The sequence below is a fragment of the Danio rerio genome, chromosome 4 (assembly GCF_049306965.1).
Source record: "Danio rerio strain Tuebingen ecotype United States chromosome 4, GRCz12tu, whole genome shotgun sequence".
Lineage (NCBI taxonomy): Eukaryota > Metazoa > Chordata > Actinopteri > Cypriniformes > Danionidae > Danio > Danio rerio.
Genome location: NC_133179.1, coordinates 56583827 through 56600079, shown reverse-complemented (window position 1 = coordinate 56600079; position 16253 = coordinate 56583827). Strand labels below are relative to the sequence as shown.

General features: G+C 47.3%; 1 protein-coding gene and 30 non-coding genes across 32 annotated transcripts in view; 30 read left to right on the top strand and 1 right to left on the bottom strand.

Annotated features, from left to right (window-relative positions):
- LOC137491103 (uncharacterized) overlaps positions 1 to 16253 on the bottom strand; it is a 1183352-nt gene that overhangs the window by 749719 nt on the left and 417380 nt on the right. The gene's annotated exons all lie outside the window — the stretch shown is intronic.
- Positions 2020 to 2138, top strand: LOC141382623 (5S ribosomal RNA). The gene has a single exon (XR_012403558.1). It is a non-coding gene; the product is annotated as a 5S ribosomal RNA (ribosomal RNA).
- On the top strand, positions 2497 to 2615 carry LOC141382622 (5S ribosomal RNA). Its single transcript, XR_012403557.1, has one exon. It is a non-coding gene; the product is annotated as a 5S ribosomal RNA (ribosomal RNA).
- On the top strand, positions 2974 to 3092 carry LOC141382621 (5S ribosomal RNA). The gene has a single exon (XR_012403556.1). It is a non-coding gene; the product is annotated as a 5S ribosomal RNA (ribosomal RNA).
- LOC141382620 (5S ribosomal RNA) lies at positions 3451 to 3569 on the top strand. Its single transcript, XR_012403555.1, has one exon. It is a non-coding gene; the product is annotated as a 5S ribosomal RNA (ribosomal RNA).
- On the top strand, positions 3928 to 4046 carry LOC141382619 (5S ribosomal RNA). Its single transcript, XR_012403554.1, has one exon. It is a non-coding gene; the product is annotated as a 5S ribosomal RNA (ribosomal RNA).
- Positions 4405 to 4523, top strand: LOC141382618 (5S ribosomal RNA). Its single transcript, XR_012403553.1, has one exon. It is a non-coding gene; the product is annotated as a 5S ribosomal RNA (ribosomal RNA).
- LOC141382617 (5S ribosomal RNA) lies at positions 4882 to 5000 on the top strand. The gene has a single exon (XR_012403552.1). It is a non-coding gene; the product is annotated as a 5S ribosomal RNA (ribosomal RNA).
- Positions 5359 to 5477, top strand: LOC141382616 (5S ribosomal RNA). Its single transcript, XR_012403551.1, has one exon. It is a non-coding gene; the product is annotated as a 5S ribosomal RNA (ribosomal RNA).
- On the top strand, positions 5836 to 5954 carry LOC141382615 (5S ribosomal RNA). The gene has a single exon (XR_012403550.1). It is a non-coding gene; the product is annotated as a 5S ribosomal RNA (ribosomal RNA).
- On the top strand, positions 6313 to 6431 carry LOC141382614 (5S ribosomal RNA). Its single transcript, XR_012403549.1, has one exon. It is a non-coding gene; the product is annotated as a 5S ribosomal RNA (ribosomal RNA).
- LOC141382613 (5S ribosomal RNA) lies at positions 6790 to 6908 on the top strand. The gene has a single exon (XR_012403548.1). It is a non-coding gene; the product is annotated as a 5S ribosomal RNA (ribosomal RNA).
- Positions 7267 to 7385, top strand: LOC141382612 (5S ribosomal RNA). Its single transcript, XR_012403547.1, has one exon. It is a non-coding gene; the product is annotated as a 5S ribosomal RNA (ribosomal RNA).
- LOC141382611 (5S ribosomal RNA) lies at positions 7744 to 7862 on the top strand. Its single transcript, XR_012403546.1, has one exon. It is a non-coding gene; the product is annotated as a 5S ribosomal RNA (ribosomal RNA).
- On the top strand, positions 8221 to 8339 carry LOC141382610 (5S ribosomal RNA). Its single transcript, XR_012403545.1, has one exon. It is a non-coding gene; the product is annotated as a 5S ribosomal RNA (ribosomal RNA).
- Positions 8698 to 8816, top strand: LOC141382609 (5S ribosomal RNA). Its single transcript, XR_012403544.1, has one exon. It is a non-coding gene; the product is annotated as a 5S ribosomal RNA (ribosomal RNA).
- Positions 9175 to 9293, top strand: LOC141382608 (5S ribosomal RNA). Its single transcript, XR_012403543.1, has one exon. It is a non-coding gene; the product is annotated as a 5S ribosomal RNA (ribosomal RNA).
- Positions 9652 to 9770, top strand: LOC141382607 (5S ribosomal RNA). Its single transcript, XR_012403542.1, has one exon. It is a non-coding gene; the product is annotated as a 5S ribosomal RNA (ribosomal RNA).
- LOC141382606 (5S ribosomal RNA) lies at positions 10129 to 10247 on the top strand. The gene has a single exon (XR_012403541.1). It is a non-coding gene; the product is annotated as a 5S ribosomal RNA (ribosomal RNA).
- LOC141382605 (5S ribosomal RNA) lies at positions 10606 to 10724 on the top strand. Its single transcript, XR_012403540.1, has one exon. It is a non-coding gene; the product is annotated as a 5S ribosomal RNA (ribosomal RNA).
- LOC141382604 (5S ribosomal RNA) lies at positions 11083 to 11201 on the top strand. Its single transcript, XR_012403539.1, has one exon. It is a non-coding gene; the product is annotated as a 5S ribosomal RNA (ribosomal RNA).
- LOC141382603 (5S ribosomal RNA) lies at positions 11560 to 11678 on the top strand. The gene has a single exon (XR_012403538.1). It is a non-coding gene; the product is annotated as a 5S ribosomal RNA (ribosomal RNA).
- Positions 12037 to 12155, top strand: LOC141382602 (5S ribosomal RNA). Its single transcript, XR_012403537.1, has one exon. It is a non-coding gene; the product is annotated as a 5S ribosomal RNA (ribosomal RNA).
- On the top strand, positions 12514 to 12632 carry LOC141382601 (5S ribosomal RNA). Its single transcript, XR_012403536.1, has one exon. It is a non-coding gene; the product is annotated as a 5S ribosomal RNA (ribosomal RNA).
- Positions 12991 to 13109, top strand: LOC141382600 (5S ribosomal RNA). The gene has a single exon (XR_012403535.1). It is a non-coding gene; the product is annotated as a 5S ribosomal RNA (ribosomal RNA).
- On the top strand, positions 13468 to 13586 carry LOC141382599 (5S ribosomal RNA). Its single transcript, XR_012403534.1, has one exon. It is a non-coding gene; the product is annotated as a 5S ribosomal RNA (ribosomal RNA).
- LOC141382598 (5S ribosomal RNA) lies at positions 13945 to 14063 on the top strand. Its single transcript, XR_012403533.1, has one exon. It is a non-coding gene; the product is annotated as a 5S ribosomal RNA (ribosomal RNA).
- LOC141382597 (5S ribosomal RNA) lies at positions 14422 to 14540 on the top strand. The gene has a single exon (XR_012403532.1). It is a non-coding gene; the product is annotated as a 5S ribosomal RNA (ribosomal RNA).
- LOC141382596 (5S ribosomal RNA) lies at positions 14899 to 15017 on the top strand. Its single transcript, XR_012403531.1, has one exon. It is a non-coding gene; the product is annotated as a 5S ribosomal RNA (ribosomal RNA).
- Positions 15376 to 15494, top strand: LOC141382595 (5S ribosomal RNA). The gene has a single exon (XR_012403530.1). It is a non-coding gene; the product is annotated as a 5S ribosomal RNA (ribosomal RNA).
- Positions 15853 to 15971, top strand: LOC141382594 (5S ribosomal RNA). Its single transcript, XR_012403529.1, has one exon. It is a non-coding gene; the product is annotated as a 5S ribosomal RNA (ribosomal RNA).

The window sequence follows — 16253 nt, the reverse complement described above, 5'->3', positions numbered from 1 at the left end:
CAATACAATAATAGGAGCAACAGAAGAAGGAGGGATAGGATTGATTGATATTAAACAAAGGAAGAATTGTCTTAGAGTCAAAATAGTTAAAAAGCTTTTACAAGAGGAGAACTCAACAGAATGGAAAAAGGTTATGAAATATTTTTTAAACAAAGTTGGCAATTTTAACTTAGGAGAAGACATTCTTTGGTTAAAAACAAAAAACTGGATGACGGAAAAGTTACCAGGGTTTTATCAAGAAATTTTAAGTGCATGGGGGAAATTTTTAGATGGAGTATTTTACCAAGTAAAGGGTAGAGAAAACTTGTTAAATCAACCTTTGTTTTTAAATAAAAGTATTTTAAAAGAAGGGAAGGAACTATTTTTTAAAAAATGGATGGATGTGGGGATTTTAAGAATAAGGGATGTTCTTTATGAATTCAAAAAGGGATTTTTAACTAAGCAATATATAGTAGACTTAATGGAAGAAGCTAAAGAGGAATACAGTGTAAAGGAAATAGAAAATAAACTTGAAACGGTCAAAGGTGCCATACCAAAAGAATGGATTACAAGAATAGAAAATATGGAAGAATGTGGGAATGAAAAAGTCATAAATGTCTATTTAAAAGGAAAGCTTTGTGATTTTAAAGATTGTTTACTGAAAGACTTTTATGTGTATTTTAGAGATAGTGTATTTCAAGAACCTATAGCAAATAACTTTTGGGTACAAAGATTGAATAGTGTGAAAAAGGAAAATATATGGAAAAACATAAGAGGGAAAATAATAGAAACAAGATTGGAATGTTTTGAATATTTTATAAGACACAAGGCAATTTTTACTGAGTGCATTTTAACAAAGATACAGAGAGAACCAAATGCAACATGTAAGGTTTGTTTTCAAGAAGATGAAGGAATTTTACACCTGTTTTTATACTGTAAAGAATTAGAATGTTTTTACATGAAATGCCAAAAAATGCTAAAAGATTTATTGAAAGATTGGGATGAAGAACAATTGGAATGGAATACTCTTGTGATGTTCGGATGGAATATGGAAAACAAAAACAAAAAGTTTGTAAATCTTCTCATAATGATGATTAAAAAATGTGTGTGGGAAAGAAGAAATGTAGCAAAGCAGGCAAAAGTTGTTTTAAATGTGTGGAATGTACTAAAACGAAAAATGGAAAGATACATAGAAAGACTGTACTGGTATTTTAAAGGAGAAGACATGTTACCAAGCTTTTATGATGTGTTTAATGATGAAGTGTATAATGTTTTAAGTGGTTTAAAGTGGAAAATGCCCAAAGAGGATGTTATTTTATGAAGAATGTTTAATTTAATGTATTTGTTTTGTGAAATTTCTTGAAGTATTTAAATGTTAATGTAATGTGAATATTTTTGAATAAAAAAAAAAAAAAGAAGAAAAAAAAAAAAAAAAAAGAAATGCCCGATCTCATCTGAACTCGAAAGTAAAGCAGGGTCGGGCCTGGTTAGTACTTGGATGGGAGACCGCCTGGGAATACCAGGTGCTGTAAGCTTTTGGAAAAAAAAAAAAAAAAAAAAAAAAAAAAAAAAAAAAAAAAAAAAGAAATGCCCGATCTCATCTGAACTCGGAAGTAAAGCAGGGTCGGGCCTGGTTAGTACTTGGATGGGAGACCGCCTGGGAATACCAGGTGCTGTAAGCTTTTCGAAGTGCTTCATTTGGCAGCTGATAGACTTCCCCGTGTCGCAGCTTCGCTGCCATTATTTTTTCTCGCCTTCAAGGGCATTGTTTCTCTGTCGGTGCTGTGTCGACGCCAGCTGAGCTGCGCTCGTTCCCTGGTGCTGCGCCTGTTTTAAAGAGCTGTTGGTGTGCCAAAAAAAAAAAAAAAAAAAAAAAAAAAAAAAGAAATGCCCGATCTCATCTGAACTCGGAAGTAAAGCAGGGTCGGGCCTGGTTAGTACTTGGATGGGAGACCGCCTGGGAATACCAGGTGCTGTAAGCTTTTCGAAGTGCTTCATTTGGCAGCTGATTTAAATAGCCAACGCTTGACATCCTCTTTCGCTTACGGCCATACCACCCTGGAAATGCCCGATCTCATCTGAACTCGGAAGTAAAGCAGGGTCGGGCCTGGTTAGTACTTGGATGGGAGACCGCCTGGGAATACCAGGTGCTGTAAGCTTTTCGAAGTGCTTCATTTGGCAGCTGATAGACTTCCCCGTGTCGCAGCTTCGCTGCCATTATTTTTTCTCGCCTTCAAGGGCATTGTTTCTCTGTCGGTGCTGTGTCGACGCCAGCTGAGCTGCGCTCGTTCCCTGGTGCTGCGCCTGTTTTAAAGAGCTGTTGGTGTGCCAAAAAAAAAAAAAAAAAAAAAAAAAAAAAAAGAAATGCCCGATCTCATCTGAACTCGGAAGTAAAGCAGGGTCGGGCCTGGTTAGTACTTGGATGGGAGACCGCCTGGGAATACCAGGTGCTGTAAGCTTTTCGAAGTGCTTCATTTGGCAGCTGATTTAAATAGCCAACGCTTGACATCCTCTTTCGCTTACGGCCATACCACCCTGGAAATGCCCGATCTCATCTGAACTCGGAAGTAAAGCAGGGTCGGGCCTGGTTAGTACTTGGATGGGAGACCGCCTGGGAATACCAGGTGCTGTAAGCTTTTCGAAGTGCTTCATTTGGCAGCTGATAGACTTCCCCGTGTCGCAGCTTCGCTGCCATTATTTTTTCTCGCCTTCAAGGGCATTGTTTCTCTGTCGGTGCTGTGTCGACGCCAGCTGAGCTGCGCTCGTTCCCTGGTGCTGCGCCTGTTTTAAAGAGCTGTTGGTGTGCCAAAAAAAAAAAAAAAAAAAAAAAAAAAAAAAGAAATGCCCGATCTCATCTGAACTCGGAAGTAAAGCAGGGTCGGGCCTGGTTAGTACTTGGATGGGAGACCGCCTGGGAATACCAGGTGCTGTAAGCTTTTCGAAGTGCTTCATTTGGCAGCTGATTTAAATAGCCAACGCTTGACATCCTCTTTCGCTTACGGCCATACCACCCTGGAAATGCCCGATCTCATCTGAACTCGGAAGTAAAGCAGGGTCGGGCCTGGTTAGTACTTGGATGGGAGACCGCCTGGGAATACCAGGTGCTGTAAGCTTTTCGAAGTGCTTCATTTGGCAGCTGATAGACTTCCCCGTGTCGCAGCTTCGCTGCCATTATTTTTTCTCGCCTTCAAGGGCATTGTTTCTCTGTCGGTGCTGTGTCGACGCCAGCTGAGCTGCGCTCGTTCCCTGGTGCTGCGCCTGTTTTAAAGAGCTGTTGGTGTGCCAAAAAAAAAAAAAAAAAAAAAAAAAAAAAAAGAAATGCCCGATCTCATCTGAACTCGGAAGTAAAGCAGGGTCGGGCCTGGTTAGTACTTGGATGGGAGACCGCCTGGGAATACCAGGTGCTGTAAGCTTTTCGAAGTGCTTCATTTGGCAGCTGATTTAAATAGCCAACGCTTGACATCCTCTTTCGCTTACGGCCATACCACCCTGGAAATGCCCGATCTCATCTGAACTCGGAAGTAAAGCAGGGTCGGGCCTGGTTAGTACTTGGATGGGAGACCGCCTGGGAATACCAGGTGCTGTAAGCTTTTCGAAGTGCTTCATTTGGCAGCTGATAGACTTCCCCGTGTCGCAGCTTCGCTGCCATTATTTTTTCTCGCCTTCAAGGGCATTGTTTCTCTGTCGGTGCTGTGTCGACGCCAGCTGAGCTGCGCTCGTTCCCTGGTGCTGCGCCTGTTTTAAAGAGCTGTTGGTGTGCCAAAAAAAAAAAAAAAAAAAAAAAAAAAAAAAGAAATGCCCGATCTCATCTGAACTCGGAAGTAAAGCAGGGTCGGGCCTGGTTAGTACTTGGATGGGAGACCGCCTGGGAATACCAGGTGCTGTAAGCTTTTCGAAGTGCTTCATTTGGCAGCTGATTTAAATAGCCAACGCTTGACATCCTCTTTCGCTTACGGCCATACCACCCTGGAAATGCCCGATCTCATCTGAACTCGGAAGTAAAGCAGGGTCGGGCCTGGTTAGTACTTGGATGGGAGACCGCCTGGGAATACCAGGTGCTGTAAGCTTTTCGAAGTGCTTCATTTGGCAGCTGATAGACTTCCCCGTGTCGCAGCTTCGCTGCCATTATTTTTTCTCGCCTTCAAGGGCATTGTTTCTCTGTCGGTGCTGTGTCGACGCCAGCTGAGCTGCGCTCGTTCCCTGGTGCTGCGCCTGTTTTAAAGAGCTGTTGGTGTGCCAAAAAAAAAAAAAAAAAAAAAAAAAAAAAAAGAAATGCCCGATCTCATCTGAACTCGGAAGTAAAGCAGGGTCGGGCCTGGTTAGTACTTGGATGGGAGACCGCCTGGGAATACCAGGTGCTGTAAGCTTTTCGAAGTGCTTCATTTGGCAGCTGATTTAAATAGCCAACGCTTGACATCCTCTTTCGCTTACGGCCATACCACCCTGGAAATGCCCGATCTCATCTGAACTCGGAAGTAAAGCAGGGTCGGGCCTGGTTAGTACTTGGATGGGAGACCGCCTGGGAATACCAGGTGCTGTAAGCTTTTCGAAGTGCTTCATTTGGCAGCTGATAGACTTCCCCGTGTCGCAGCTTCGCTGCCATTATTTTTTCTCGCCTTCAAGGGCATTGTTTCTCTGTCGGTGCTGTGTCGACGCCAGCTGAGCTGCGCTCGTTCCCTGGTGCTGCGCCTGTTTTAAAGAGCTGTTGGTGTGCCAAAAAAAAAAAAAAAAAAAAAAAAAAAAAAAGAAATGCCCGATCTCATCTGAACTCGGAAGTAAAGCAGGGTCGGGCCTGGTTAGTACTTGGATGGGAGACCGCCTGGGAATACCAGGTGCTGTAAGCTTTTCGAAGTGCTTCATTTGGCAGCTGATTTAAATAGCCAACGCTTGACATCCTCTTTCGCTTACGGCCATACCACCCTGGAAATGCCCGATCTCATCTGAACTCGGAAGTAAAGCAGGGTCGGGCCTGGTTAGTACTTGGATGGGAGACCGCCTGGGAATACCAGGTGCTGTAAGCTTTTCGAAGTGCTTCATTTGGCAGCTGATAGACTTCCCCGTGTCGCAGCTTCGCTGCCATTATTTTTTCTCGCCTTCAAGGGCATTGTTTCTCTGTCGGTGCTGTGTCGACGCCAGCTGAGCTGCGCTCGTTCCCTGGTGCTGCGCCTGTTTTAAAGAGCTGTTGGTGTGCCAAAAAAAAAAAAAAAAAAAAAAAAAAAAAAAGAAATGCCCGATCTCATCTGAACTCGGAAGTAAAGCAGGGTCGGGCCTGGTTAGTACTTGGATGGGAGACCGCCTGGGAATACCAGGTGCTGTAAGCTTTTCGAAGTGCTTCATTTGGCAGCTGATTTAAATAGCCAACGCTTGACATCCTCTTTCGCTTACGGCCATACCACCCTGGAAATGCCCGATCTCATCTGAACTCGGAAGTAAAGCAGGGTCGGGCCTGGTTAGTACTTGGATGGGAGACCGCCTGGGAATACCAGGTGCTGTAAGCTTTTCGAAGTGCTTCATTTGGCAGCTGATAGACTTCCCCGTGTCGCAGCTTCGCTGCCATTATTTTTTCTCGCCTTCAAGGGCATTGTTTCTCTGTCGGTGCTGTGTCGACGCCAGCTGAGCTGCGCTCGTTCCCTGGTGCTGCGCCTGTTTTAAAGAGCTGTTGGTGTGCCAAAAAAAAAAAAAAAAAAAAAAAAAAAAAAAGAAATGCCCGATCTCATCTGAACTCGGAAGTAAAGCAGGGTCGGGCCTGGTTAGTACTTGGATGGGAGACCGCCTGGGAATACCAGGTGCTGTAAGCTTTTCGAAGTGCTTCATTTGGCAGCTGATTTAAATAGCCAACGCTTGACATCCTCTTTCGCTTACGGCCATACCACCCTGGAAATGCCCGATCTCATCTGAACTCGGAAGTAAAGCAGGGTCGGGCCTGGTTAGTACTTGGATGGGAGACCGCCTGGGAATACCAGGTGCTGTAAGCTTTTCGAAGTGCTTCATTTGGCAGCTGATAGACTTCCCCGTGTCGCAGCTTCGCTGCCATTATTTTTTCTCGCCTTCAAGGGCATTGTTTCTCTGTCGGTGCTGTGTCGACGCCAGCTGAGCTGCGCTCGTTCCCTGGTGCTGCGCCTGTTTTAAAGAGCTGTTGGTGTGCCAAAAAAAAAAAAAAAAAAAAAAAAAAAAAAAGAAATGCCCGATCTCATCTGAACTCGGAAGTAAAGCAGGGTCGGGCCTGGTTAGTACTTGGATGGGAGACCGCCTGGGAATACCAGGTGCTGTAAGCTTTTCGAAGTGCTTCATTTGGCAGCTGATTTAAATAGCCAACGCTTGACATCCTCTTTCGCTTACGGCCATACCACCCTGGAAATGCCCGATCTCATCTGAACTCGGAAGTAAAGCAGGGTCGGGCCTGGTTAGTACTTGGATGGGAGACCGCCTGGGAATACCAGGTGCTGTAAGCTTTTCGAAGTGCTTCATTTGGCAGCTGATAGACTTCCCCGTGTCGCAGCTTCGCTGCCATTATTTTTTCTCGCCTTCAAGGGCATTGTTTCTCTGTCGGTGCTGTGTCGACGCCAGCTGAGCTGCGCTCGTTCCCTGGTGCTGCGCCTGTTTTAAAGAGCTGTTGGTGTGCCAAAAAAAAAAAAAAAAAAAAAAAAAAAAAAAGAAATGCCCGATCTCATCTGAACTCGGAAGTAAAGCAGGGTCGGGCCTGGTTAGTACTTGGATGGGAGACCGCCTGGGAATACCAGGTGCTGTAAGCTTTTCGAAGTGCTTCATTTGGCAGCTGATTTAAATAGCCAACGCTTGACATCCTCTTTCGCTTACGGCCATACCACCCTGGAAATGCCCGATCTCATCTGAACTCGGAAGTAAAGCAGGGTCGGGCCTGGTTAGTACTTGGATGGGAGACCGCCTGGGAATACCAGGTGCTGTAAGCTTTTCGAAGTGCTTCATTTGGCAGCTGATAGACTTCCCCGTGTCGCAGCTTCGCTGCCATTATTTTTTCTCGCCTTCAAGGGCATTGTTTCTCTGTCGGTGCTGTGTCGACGCCAGCTGAGCTGCGCTCGTTCCCTGGTGCTGCGCCTGTTTTAAAGAGCTGTTGGTGTGCCAAAAAAAAAAAAAAAAAAAAAAAAAAAAAAAGAAATGCCCGATCTCATCTGAACTCGGAAGTAAAGCAGGGTCGGGCCTGGTTAGTACTTGGATGGGAGACCGCCTGGGAATACCAGGTGCTGTAAGCTTTTCGAAGTGCTTCATTTGGCAGCTGATTTAAATAGCCAACGCTTGACATCCTCTTTCGCTTACGGCCATACCACCCTGGAAATGCCCGATCTCATCTGAACTCGGAAGTAAAGCAGGGTCGGGCCTGGTTAGTACTTGGATGGGAGACCGCCTGGGAATACCAGGTGCTGTAAGCTTTTCGAAGTGCTTCATTTGGCAGCTGATAGACTTCCCCGTGTCGCAGCTTCGCTGCCATTATTTTTTCTCGCCTTCAAGGGCATTGTTTCTCTGTCGGTGCTGTGTCGACGCCAGCTGAGCTGCGCTCGTTCCCTGGTGCTGCGCCTGTTTTAAAGAGCTGTTGGTGTGCCAAAAAAAAAAAAAAAAAAAAAAAAAAAAAAAGAAATGCCCGATCTCATCTGAACTCGGAAGTAAAGCAGGGTCGGGCCTGGTTAGTACTTGGATGGGAGACCGCCTGGGAATACCAGGTGCTGTAAGCTTTTCGAAGTGCTTCATTTGGCAGCTGATTTAAATAGCCAACGCTTGACATCCTCTTTCGCTTACGGCCATACCACCCTGGAAATGCCCGATCTCATCTGAACTCGGAAGTAAAGCAGGGTCGGGCCTGGTTAGTACTTGGATGGGAGACCGCCTGGGAATACCAGGTGCTGTAAGCTTTTCGAAGTGCTTCATTTGGCAGCTGATAGACTTCCCCGTGTCGCAGCTTCGCTGCCATTATTTTTTCTCGCCTTCAAGGGCATTGTTTCTCTGTCGGTGCTGTGTCGACGCCAGCTGAGCTGCGCTCGTTCCCTGGTGCTGCGCCTGTTTTAAAGAGCTGTTGGTGTGCCAAAAAAAAAAAAAAAAAAAAAAAAAAAAAAAGAAATGCCCGATCTCATCTGAACTCGGAAGTAAAGCAGGGTCGGGCCTGGTTAGTACTTGGATGGGAGACCGCCTGGGAATACCAGGTGCTGTAAGCTTTTCGAAGTGCTTCATTTGGCAGCTGATTTAAATAGCCAACGCTTGACATCCTCTTTCGCTTACGGCCATACCACCCTGGAAATGCCCGATCTCATCTGAACTCGGAAGTAAAGCAGGGTCGGGCCTGGTTAGTACTTGGATGGGAGACCGCCTGGGAATACCAGGTGCTGTAAGCTTTTCGAAGTGCTTCATTTGGCAGCTGATAGACTTCCCCGTGTCGCAGCTTCGCTGCCATTATTTTTTCTCGCCTTCAAGGGCATTGTTTCTCTGTCGGTGCTGTGTCGACGCCAGCTGAGCTGCGCTCGTTCCCTGGTGCTGCGCCTGTTTTAAAGAGCTGTTGGTGTGCCAAAAAAAAAAAAAAAAAAAAAAAAAAAAAAAGAAATGCCCGATCTCATCTGAACTCGGAAGTAAAGCAGGGTCGGGCCTGGTTAGTACTTGGATGGGAGACCGCCTGGGAATACCAGGTGCTGTAAGCTTTTCGAAGTGCTTCATTTGGCAGCTGATTTAAATAGCCAACGCTTGACATCCTCTTTCGCTTACGGCCATACCACCCTGGAAATGCCCGATCTCATCTGAACTCGGAAGTAAAGCAGGGTCGGGCCTGGTTAGTACTTGGATGGGAGACCGCCTGGGAATACCAGGTGCTGTAAGCTTTTCGAAGTGCTTCATTTGGCAGCTGATAGACTTCCCCGTGTCGCAGCTTCGCTGCCATTATTTTTTCTCGCCTTCAAGGGCATTGTTTCTCTGTCGGTGCTGTGTCGACGCCAGCTGAGCTGCGCTCGTTCCCTGGTGCTGCGCCTGTTTTAAAGAGCTGTTGGTGTGCCAAAAAAAAAAAAAAAAAAAAAAAAAAAAAAAGAAATGCCCGATCTCATCTGAACTCGGAAGTAAAGCAGGGTCGGGCCTGGTTAGTACTTGGATGGGAGACCGCCTGGGAATACCAGGTGCTGTAAGCTTTTCGAAGTGCTTCATTTGGCAGCTGATTTAAATAGCCAACGCTTGACATCCTCTTTCGCTTACGGCCATACCACCCTGGAAATGCCCGATCTCATCTGAACTCGGAAGTAAAGCAGGGTCGGGCCTGGTTAGTACTTGGATGGGAGACCGCCTGGGAATACCAGGTGCTGTAAGCTTTTCGAAGTGCTTCATTTGGCAGCTGATAGACTTCCCCGTGTCGCAGCTTCGCTGCCATTATTTTTTCTCGCCTTCAAGGGCATTGTTTCTCTGTCGGTGCTGTGTCGACGCCAGCTGAGCTGCGCTCGTTCCCTGGTGCTGCGCCTGTTTTAAAGAGCTGTTGGTGTGCCAAAAAAAAAAAAAAAAAAAAAAAAAAAAAAAGAAATGCCCGATCTCATCTGAACTCGGAAGTAAAGCAGGGTCGGGCCTGGTTAGTACTTGGATGGGAGACCGCCTGGGAATACCAGGTGCTGTAAGCTTTTCGAAGTGCTTCATTTGGCAGCTGATTTAAATAGCCAACGCTTGACATCCTCTTTCGCTTACGGCCATACCACCCTGGAAATGCCCGATCTCATCTGAACTCGGAAGTAAAGCAGGGTCGGGCCTGGTTAGTACTTGGATGGGAGACCGCCTGGGAATACCAGGTGCTGTAAGCTTTTCGAAGTGCTTCATTTGGCAGCTGATAGACTTCCCCGTGTCGCAGCTTCGCTGCCATTATTTTTTCTCGCCTTCAAGGGCATTGTTTCTCTGTCGGTGCTGTGTCGACGCCAGCTGAGCTGCGCTCGTTCCCTGGTGCTGCGCCTGTTTTAAAGAGCTGTTGGTGTGCCAAAAAAAAAAAAAAAAAAAAAAAAAAAAAAAGAAATGCCCGATCTCATCTGAACTCGGAAGTAAAGCAGGGTCGGGCCTGGTTAGTACTTGGATGGGAGACCGCCTGGGAATACCAGGTGCTGTAAGCTTTTCGAAGTGCTTCATTTGGCAGCTGATTTAAATAGCCAACGCTTGACATCCTCTTTCGCTTACGGCCATACCACCCTGGAAATGCCCGATCTCATCTGAACTCGGAAGTAAAGCAGGGTCGGGCCTGGTTAGTACTTGGATGGGAGACCGCCTGGGAATACCAGGTGCTGTAAGCTTTTCGAAGTGCTTCATTTGGCAGCTGATAGACTTCCCCGTGTCGCAGCTTCGCTGCCATTATTTTTTCTCGCCTTCAAGGGCATTGTTTCTCTGTCGGTGCTGTGTCGACGCCAGCTGAGCTGCGCTCGTTCCCTGGTGCTGCGCCTGTTTTAAAGAGCTGTTGGTGTGCCAAAAAAAAAAAAAAAAAAAAAAAAAAAAAAAGAAATGCCCGATCTCATCTGAACTCGGAAGTAAAGCAGGGTCGGGCCTGGTTAGTACTTGGATGGGAGACCGCCTGGGAATACCAGGTGCTGTAAGCTTTTCGAAGTGCTTCATTTGGCAGCTGATTTAAATAGCCAACGCTTGACATCCTCTTTCGCTTACGGCCATACCACCCTGGAAATGCCCGATCTCATCTGAACTCGGAAGTAAAGCAGGGTCGGGCCTGGTTAGTACTTGGATGGGAGACCGCCTGGGAATACCAGGTGCTGTAAGCTTTTCGAAGTGCTTCATTTGGCAGCTGATAGACTTCCCCGTGTCGCAGCTTCGCTGCCATTATTTTTTCTCGCCTTCAAGGGCATTGTTTCTCTGTCGGTGCTGTGTCGACGCCAGCTGAGCTGCGCTCGTTCCCTGGTGCTGCGCCTGTTTTAAAGAGCTGTTGGTGTGCCAAAAAAAAAAAAAAAAAAAAAAAAAAAAAAAGAAATGCCCGATCTCATCTGAACTCGGAAGTAAAGCAGGGTCGGGCCTGGTTAGTACTTGGATGGGAGACCGCCTGGGAATACCAGGTGCTGTAAGCTTTTCGAAGTGCTTCATTTGGCAGCTGATTTAAATAGCCAACGCTTGACATCCTCTTTCGCTTACGGCCATACCACCCTGGAAATGCCCGATCTCATCTGAACTCGGAAGTAAAGCAGGGTCGGGCCTGGTTAGTACTTGGATGGGAGACCGCCTGGGAATACCAGGTGCTGTAAGCTTTTCGAAGTGCTTCATTTGGCAGCTGATAGACTTCCCCGTGTCGCAGCTTCGCTGCCATTATTTTTTCTCGCCTTCAAGGGCATTGTTTCTCTGTCGGTGCTGTGTCGACGCCAGCTGAGCTGCGCTCGTTCCCTGGTGCTGCGCCTGTTTTAAAGAGCTGTTGGTGTGCCAAAAAAAAAAAAAAAAAAAAAAAAAAAAAAAGAAATGCCCGATCTCATCTGAACTCGGAAGTAAAGCAGGGTCGGGCCTGGTTAGTACTTGGATGGGAGACCGCCTGGGAATACCAGGTGCTGTAAGCTTTTCGAAGTGCTTCATTTGGCAGCTGATTTAAATAGCCAACGCTTGACATCCTCTTTCGCTTACGGCCATACCACCCTGGAAATGCCCGATCTCATCTGAACTCGGAAGTAAAGCAGGGTCGGGCCTGGTTAGTACTTGGATGGGAGACCGCCTGGGAATACCAGGTGCTGTAAGCTTTTCGAAGTGCTTCATTTGGCAGCTGATAGACTTCCCCGTGTCGCAGCTTCGCTGCCATTATTTTTTCTCGCCTTCAAGGGCATTGTTTCTCTGTCGGTGCTGTGTCGACGCCAGCTGAGCTGCGCTCGTTCCCTGGTGCTGCGCCTGTTTTAAAGAGCTGTTGGTGTGCCAAAAAAAAAAAAAAAAAAAAAAAAAAAAAAAGAAATGCCCGATCTCATCTGAACTCGGAAGTAAAGCAGGGTCGGGCCTGGTTAGTACTTGGATGGGAGACCGCCTGGGAATACCAGGTGCTGTAAGCTTTTCGAAGTGCTTCATTTGGCAGCTGATTTAAATAGCCAACGCTTGACATCCTCTTTCGCTTACGGCCATACCACCCTGGAAATGCCCGATCTCATCTGAACTCGGAAGTAAAGCAGGGTCGGGCCTGGTTAGTACTTGGATGGGAGACCGCCTGGGAATACCAGGTGCTGTAAGCTTTTCGAAGTGCTTCATTTGGCAGCTGATAGACTTCCCCGTGTCGCAGCTTCGCTGCCATTATTTTTTCTCGCCTTCAAGGGCATTGTTTCTCTGTCGGTGCTGTGTCGACGCCAGCTGAGCTGCGCTCGTTCCCTGGTGCTGCGCCTGTTTTAAAGAGCTGTTGGTGTGCCAAAAAAAAAAAAAAAAAAAAAAAAAAAAAAAGAAATGCCCGATCTCATCTGAACTCGGAAGTAAAGCAGGGTCGGGCCTGGTTAGTACTTGGATGGGAGACCGCCTGGGAATACCAGGTGCTGTAAGCTTTTCGAAGTGCTTCATTTGGCAGCTGATTTAAATAGCCAACGCTTGACATCCTCTTTCGCTTACGGCCATACCACCCTGGAAATGCCCGATCTCATCTGAACTCGGAAGTAAAGCAGGGTCGGGCCTGGTTAGTACTTGGATGGGAGACCGCCTGGGAATACCAGGTGCTGTAAGCTTTTCGAAGTGCTTCATTTGGCAGCTGATAGACTTCCCCGTGTCGCAGCTTCGCTGCCATTATTTTTTCTCGCCTTCAAGGGCATTGTTTCTCTGTCGGTGCTGTGTCGACGCCAGCTGAGCTGCGCTCGTTCCCTGGTGCTGCGCCTGTTTTAAAGAGCTGTTGGTGTGCCAAAAAAAAAAAAAAAAAAAAAAAAAAAAAAAGAAATGCCCGATCTCATCTGAACTCGGAAGTAAAGCAGGGTCGGGCCTGGTTAGTACTTGGATGGGAGACCGCCTGGGAATACCAGGTGCTGTAAGCTTTTCGAAGTGCTTCATTTGGCAGCTGATTTAAATAGCCAACGCTTGACATCCTCTTTCGCTTACGGCCATACCACCCTGGAAATGCCCGATCTCATCTGAACTCGGAAGTAAAGCAGGGTCGGGCCTGGTTAGTACTTGGATGGGAGACCGCCTGGGAATACCAGGTGCTGTAAGCTTTTCGAAGTGCTTCATTTGGCAGCTGATAGACTTCCCCGTGTCGCAGCTTCGCTGCCATTATTTTTTCTCGCCTTCAAGGGCATTGTTTCTCTGTCGGTGCTGTGTCGACGCCAGCTGAGCTGCGCTCGTTCCCTGGTGCTGCGCCTGTTTTAAAGAGCTGTTGGTGTGCCAAAAAAAAAAAAAAAAAAAAAAAAAAAAAAAGAAATGCCCGATCTCATCTGAACTCGGAAGTAAAGCAGGGTCGGGCCTGGTTAGTACTTGGATGGGAGACCGCCTGGGAATACCAGGTGCTGTAAGCTTTTCGAAGTGCTTCATTTGGCAGCTGATTTAAATAGCCAACGCTTGACATCCTCTTTCGCTTACGGCCATACCACCCTGGAAATGCCCGATCTCATCTGAACTCGGAAGTAAAGCAGGGTCGGGCCTGGTTAGTACTTGGATGGGAGACCGCCTGGGAATACCAGGTGCTGTAAGCTTTTCGAAGTGCTTCATTTGGCAGCTGATAGACTTCCCCGTGTCGCAGCTTCGCTGCCATTATTTTTTCTCGCCTTCAAGGGCATTGTTTCTCTGTCGGTGCTGTGTCGACGCCAGCTGAGCTGCGCTCGTTCCCTGGTGCTGCGCCTGTTTTAAAGAGCTGTTGGTGTGCCAAAAAAAAAAAAAAAAAAAAAAAAAAAAAAAGAAATGCCCGATCTCATCTGAACTCGGAAGTAAAGCAGGGTCGGGCCTGGTTAGTACTTGGATGGGAGACCGCCTGGGAATACCAGGTGCTGTAAGCTTTTCGAAGTGCTTCATTTGGCAGCTGATTTAAATAGCCAACGCTTGACATCCTCTTTCGCTTACGGCCATACCACCCTGGAAATGCCCGATCTCATCTGAACTCGGAAGTAAAGCAGGGTCGGGCCTGGTTAGTACTTGGATGGGAGACCGCCTGGGAATACCAGGTGCTGTAAGCTTTTCGAAGTGCTTCATTTGGCAGCTGATAGACTTCCCCGTGTCGCAGCTTCGCTGCCATTATTTTTTCTCGCCTTCAAGGGCATTGTTTCTCTGTCGGTGCTGTGTCGACGCCAGCTGAGCTGCGCTCGTTCCCTGGTGCTGCGCCTGTTTTAAAGAGCTGTTGGTGTGCCAAAAAAAAAAAAAAAAAAAAAAAAAAAAAAAGAAATGCCCGATCTCATCTGAACTCGGAAGTAAAGCAGGGTCGGGCCTGGTTAGTACTTGGATGGGAGACCGCCTGGGAATACCAGGTGCTGTAAGCTTTTCGAAGTGCTTCATTTGGCAGCTGATTTAAATAGCCAACGCTTGACATCCTCTTTCGCTTACGGCCATACCACCCTGGAAATGCCCGATCTCATCTGAACTCGGAAGTAAAGCAGGGTCGGGCCTGGTTAGTACTTGGATGGGAGACCGCCTGGGAATACCAGGTGCTGTAAGCTTTTCGAAGTGCTTCATTTGGCAGCTGATAGACTTCCCCGTGTCGCAGCTTCGCTGCCATTATTTTTTCTCGCCTTCAAGGGCATTGTTTCTCTGTCGGTGCTGTGTCGACGCCAGCTGAGCTGCGCTCGTTCCCTGGTGCTGCGCCTGTTTTAAAGAGCTGTTGGTGTGCCAAAAAAAAAAAAAAAAAAAAAAAAAAAAAAAGAAATGCCCGATCTCATCTGAACTCGGAAGTAAAGCAGGGTCGGGCCTGGTTAGTACTTGGATGGGAGACCGCCTGGGAATACCAGGTGCTGTAAGCTTTTCGAAGTGCTTCATTTGGCAGCTGATTTAAATAGCCAACGCTTGACATCCTCTTTCGCTTACGGCCATACCACCCTGGAAATGCCCGATCTCATCTGAACTCGGAAGTAAAGCAGGGTCGGGCCTGGTTAGTACTTGGATGGGAGACCGCCTGGGAATACCAGGTGCTGTAAGCTTTTCGAAGTGCTTCATTTGGCAGCTGATAGACTTCCCCGTGTCGCAGCTTCGCTGCCATTATTTTTTCTCGCCTTCAAGGGCATTGTTTCTCTGTCGGTGCTGTGTCGACGCCAGCTGAGCTGCGCTCGTTCCCTGGTGCTGCGCCTGTTTTAAAGAGCTGTTGGTGTGCCAAAAAAAAAAAAAAAAAAAAAAAAAAAAAAAGAAATGCCCGATCTCATCTGAACTCGGAAGTAAAGCAGGGTCGGGCCTGGTTAGTACTTGGATGGGAGACCGCCTGGGAATACCAGGTGCTGTAAGCTTTTCGAAGTGCTTCATTTGGCAGCTGATTTAAATAGCCAACGCTTGACATCCTCTTTCGCTTACGGCCATACCACCCTGGAAATGCCCGATCTCATCTGAACTCGGAAGTAAAGCAGGGTCGGGCCTGGTTAGTACTTGGATGGGAGACCGCCTGGGAATACCAGGTGCTGTAAGCTTTTCGAAGTGCTTCATTTGGCAGCTGATAGACTTCCCCGTGTCGCAGCTTCGCTGCCATTATTTTTTCTCGCCTTCAAGGGCATTGTTTCTCTGTCGGTGCTGTGTCGACGCCAGCTGAGCTGCGCTCGTTCCCTGGTGCTGCGCCTGTTTTAAAGAGCTGTTGGTGTGCCAAAAAAAAAAAAAAAAAAAAAAAAAAAAAAAGAAATGCCCGATCTCATCTGAACTCGGAAGTAAAGCAGGGTCGGGCCTGGTTAGTACTTGGATGGGAGACCGCCTGGGAATACCAGGTGCTGTAAGCTTTTCGAAGTGCTTCATTTGGCAGCTGATTTAAATAGCCAACGCTTGACATCCTCTTTCGCTTACGGCCATACCACCCTGGAAATGCCCGATCTCATCTGAACTCGGAAGTAAAGCAGGGTCGGGCCTGGTTAGTACTTGGATGGGAGACCGCCTGGGAATACCAGGTGCTGTAAGCTTTTCGAAGTGCTTCATTTGGCAGCTGATAGACTTCCCCGTGTCGCAGCTTCGCTGCCATTATTTTTTCTCGCCTTCAAGGGCATTGTTTCTCTGTCGGTGCTGTGTCGACGCCAGCTGAGCTGCGCTCGTTCCCTGGTGCTGCGCCTGTTTTAAAGAGCTGTTGGTGTGCCAAAAAAAAAAAAAAAAAAAAAAAAAAAAAAAGAAATGCCCGATCTCATCTGAACTCGGAAGTAAAGCAGGGTCGGGCCTGGTTAGTACTTGGATGGGAGACCGCCTGGGAA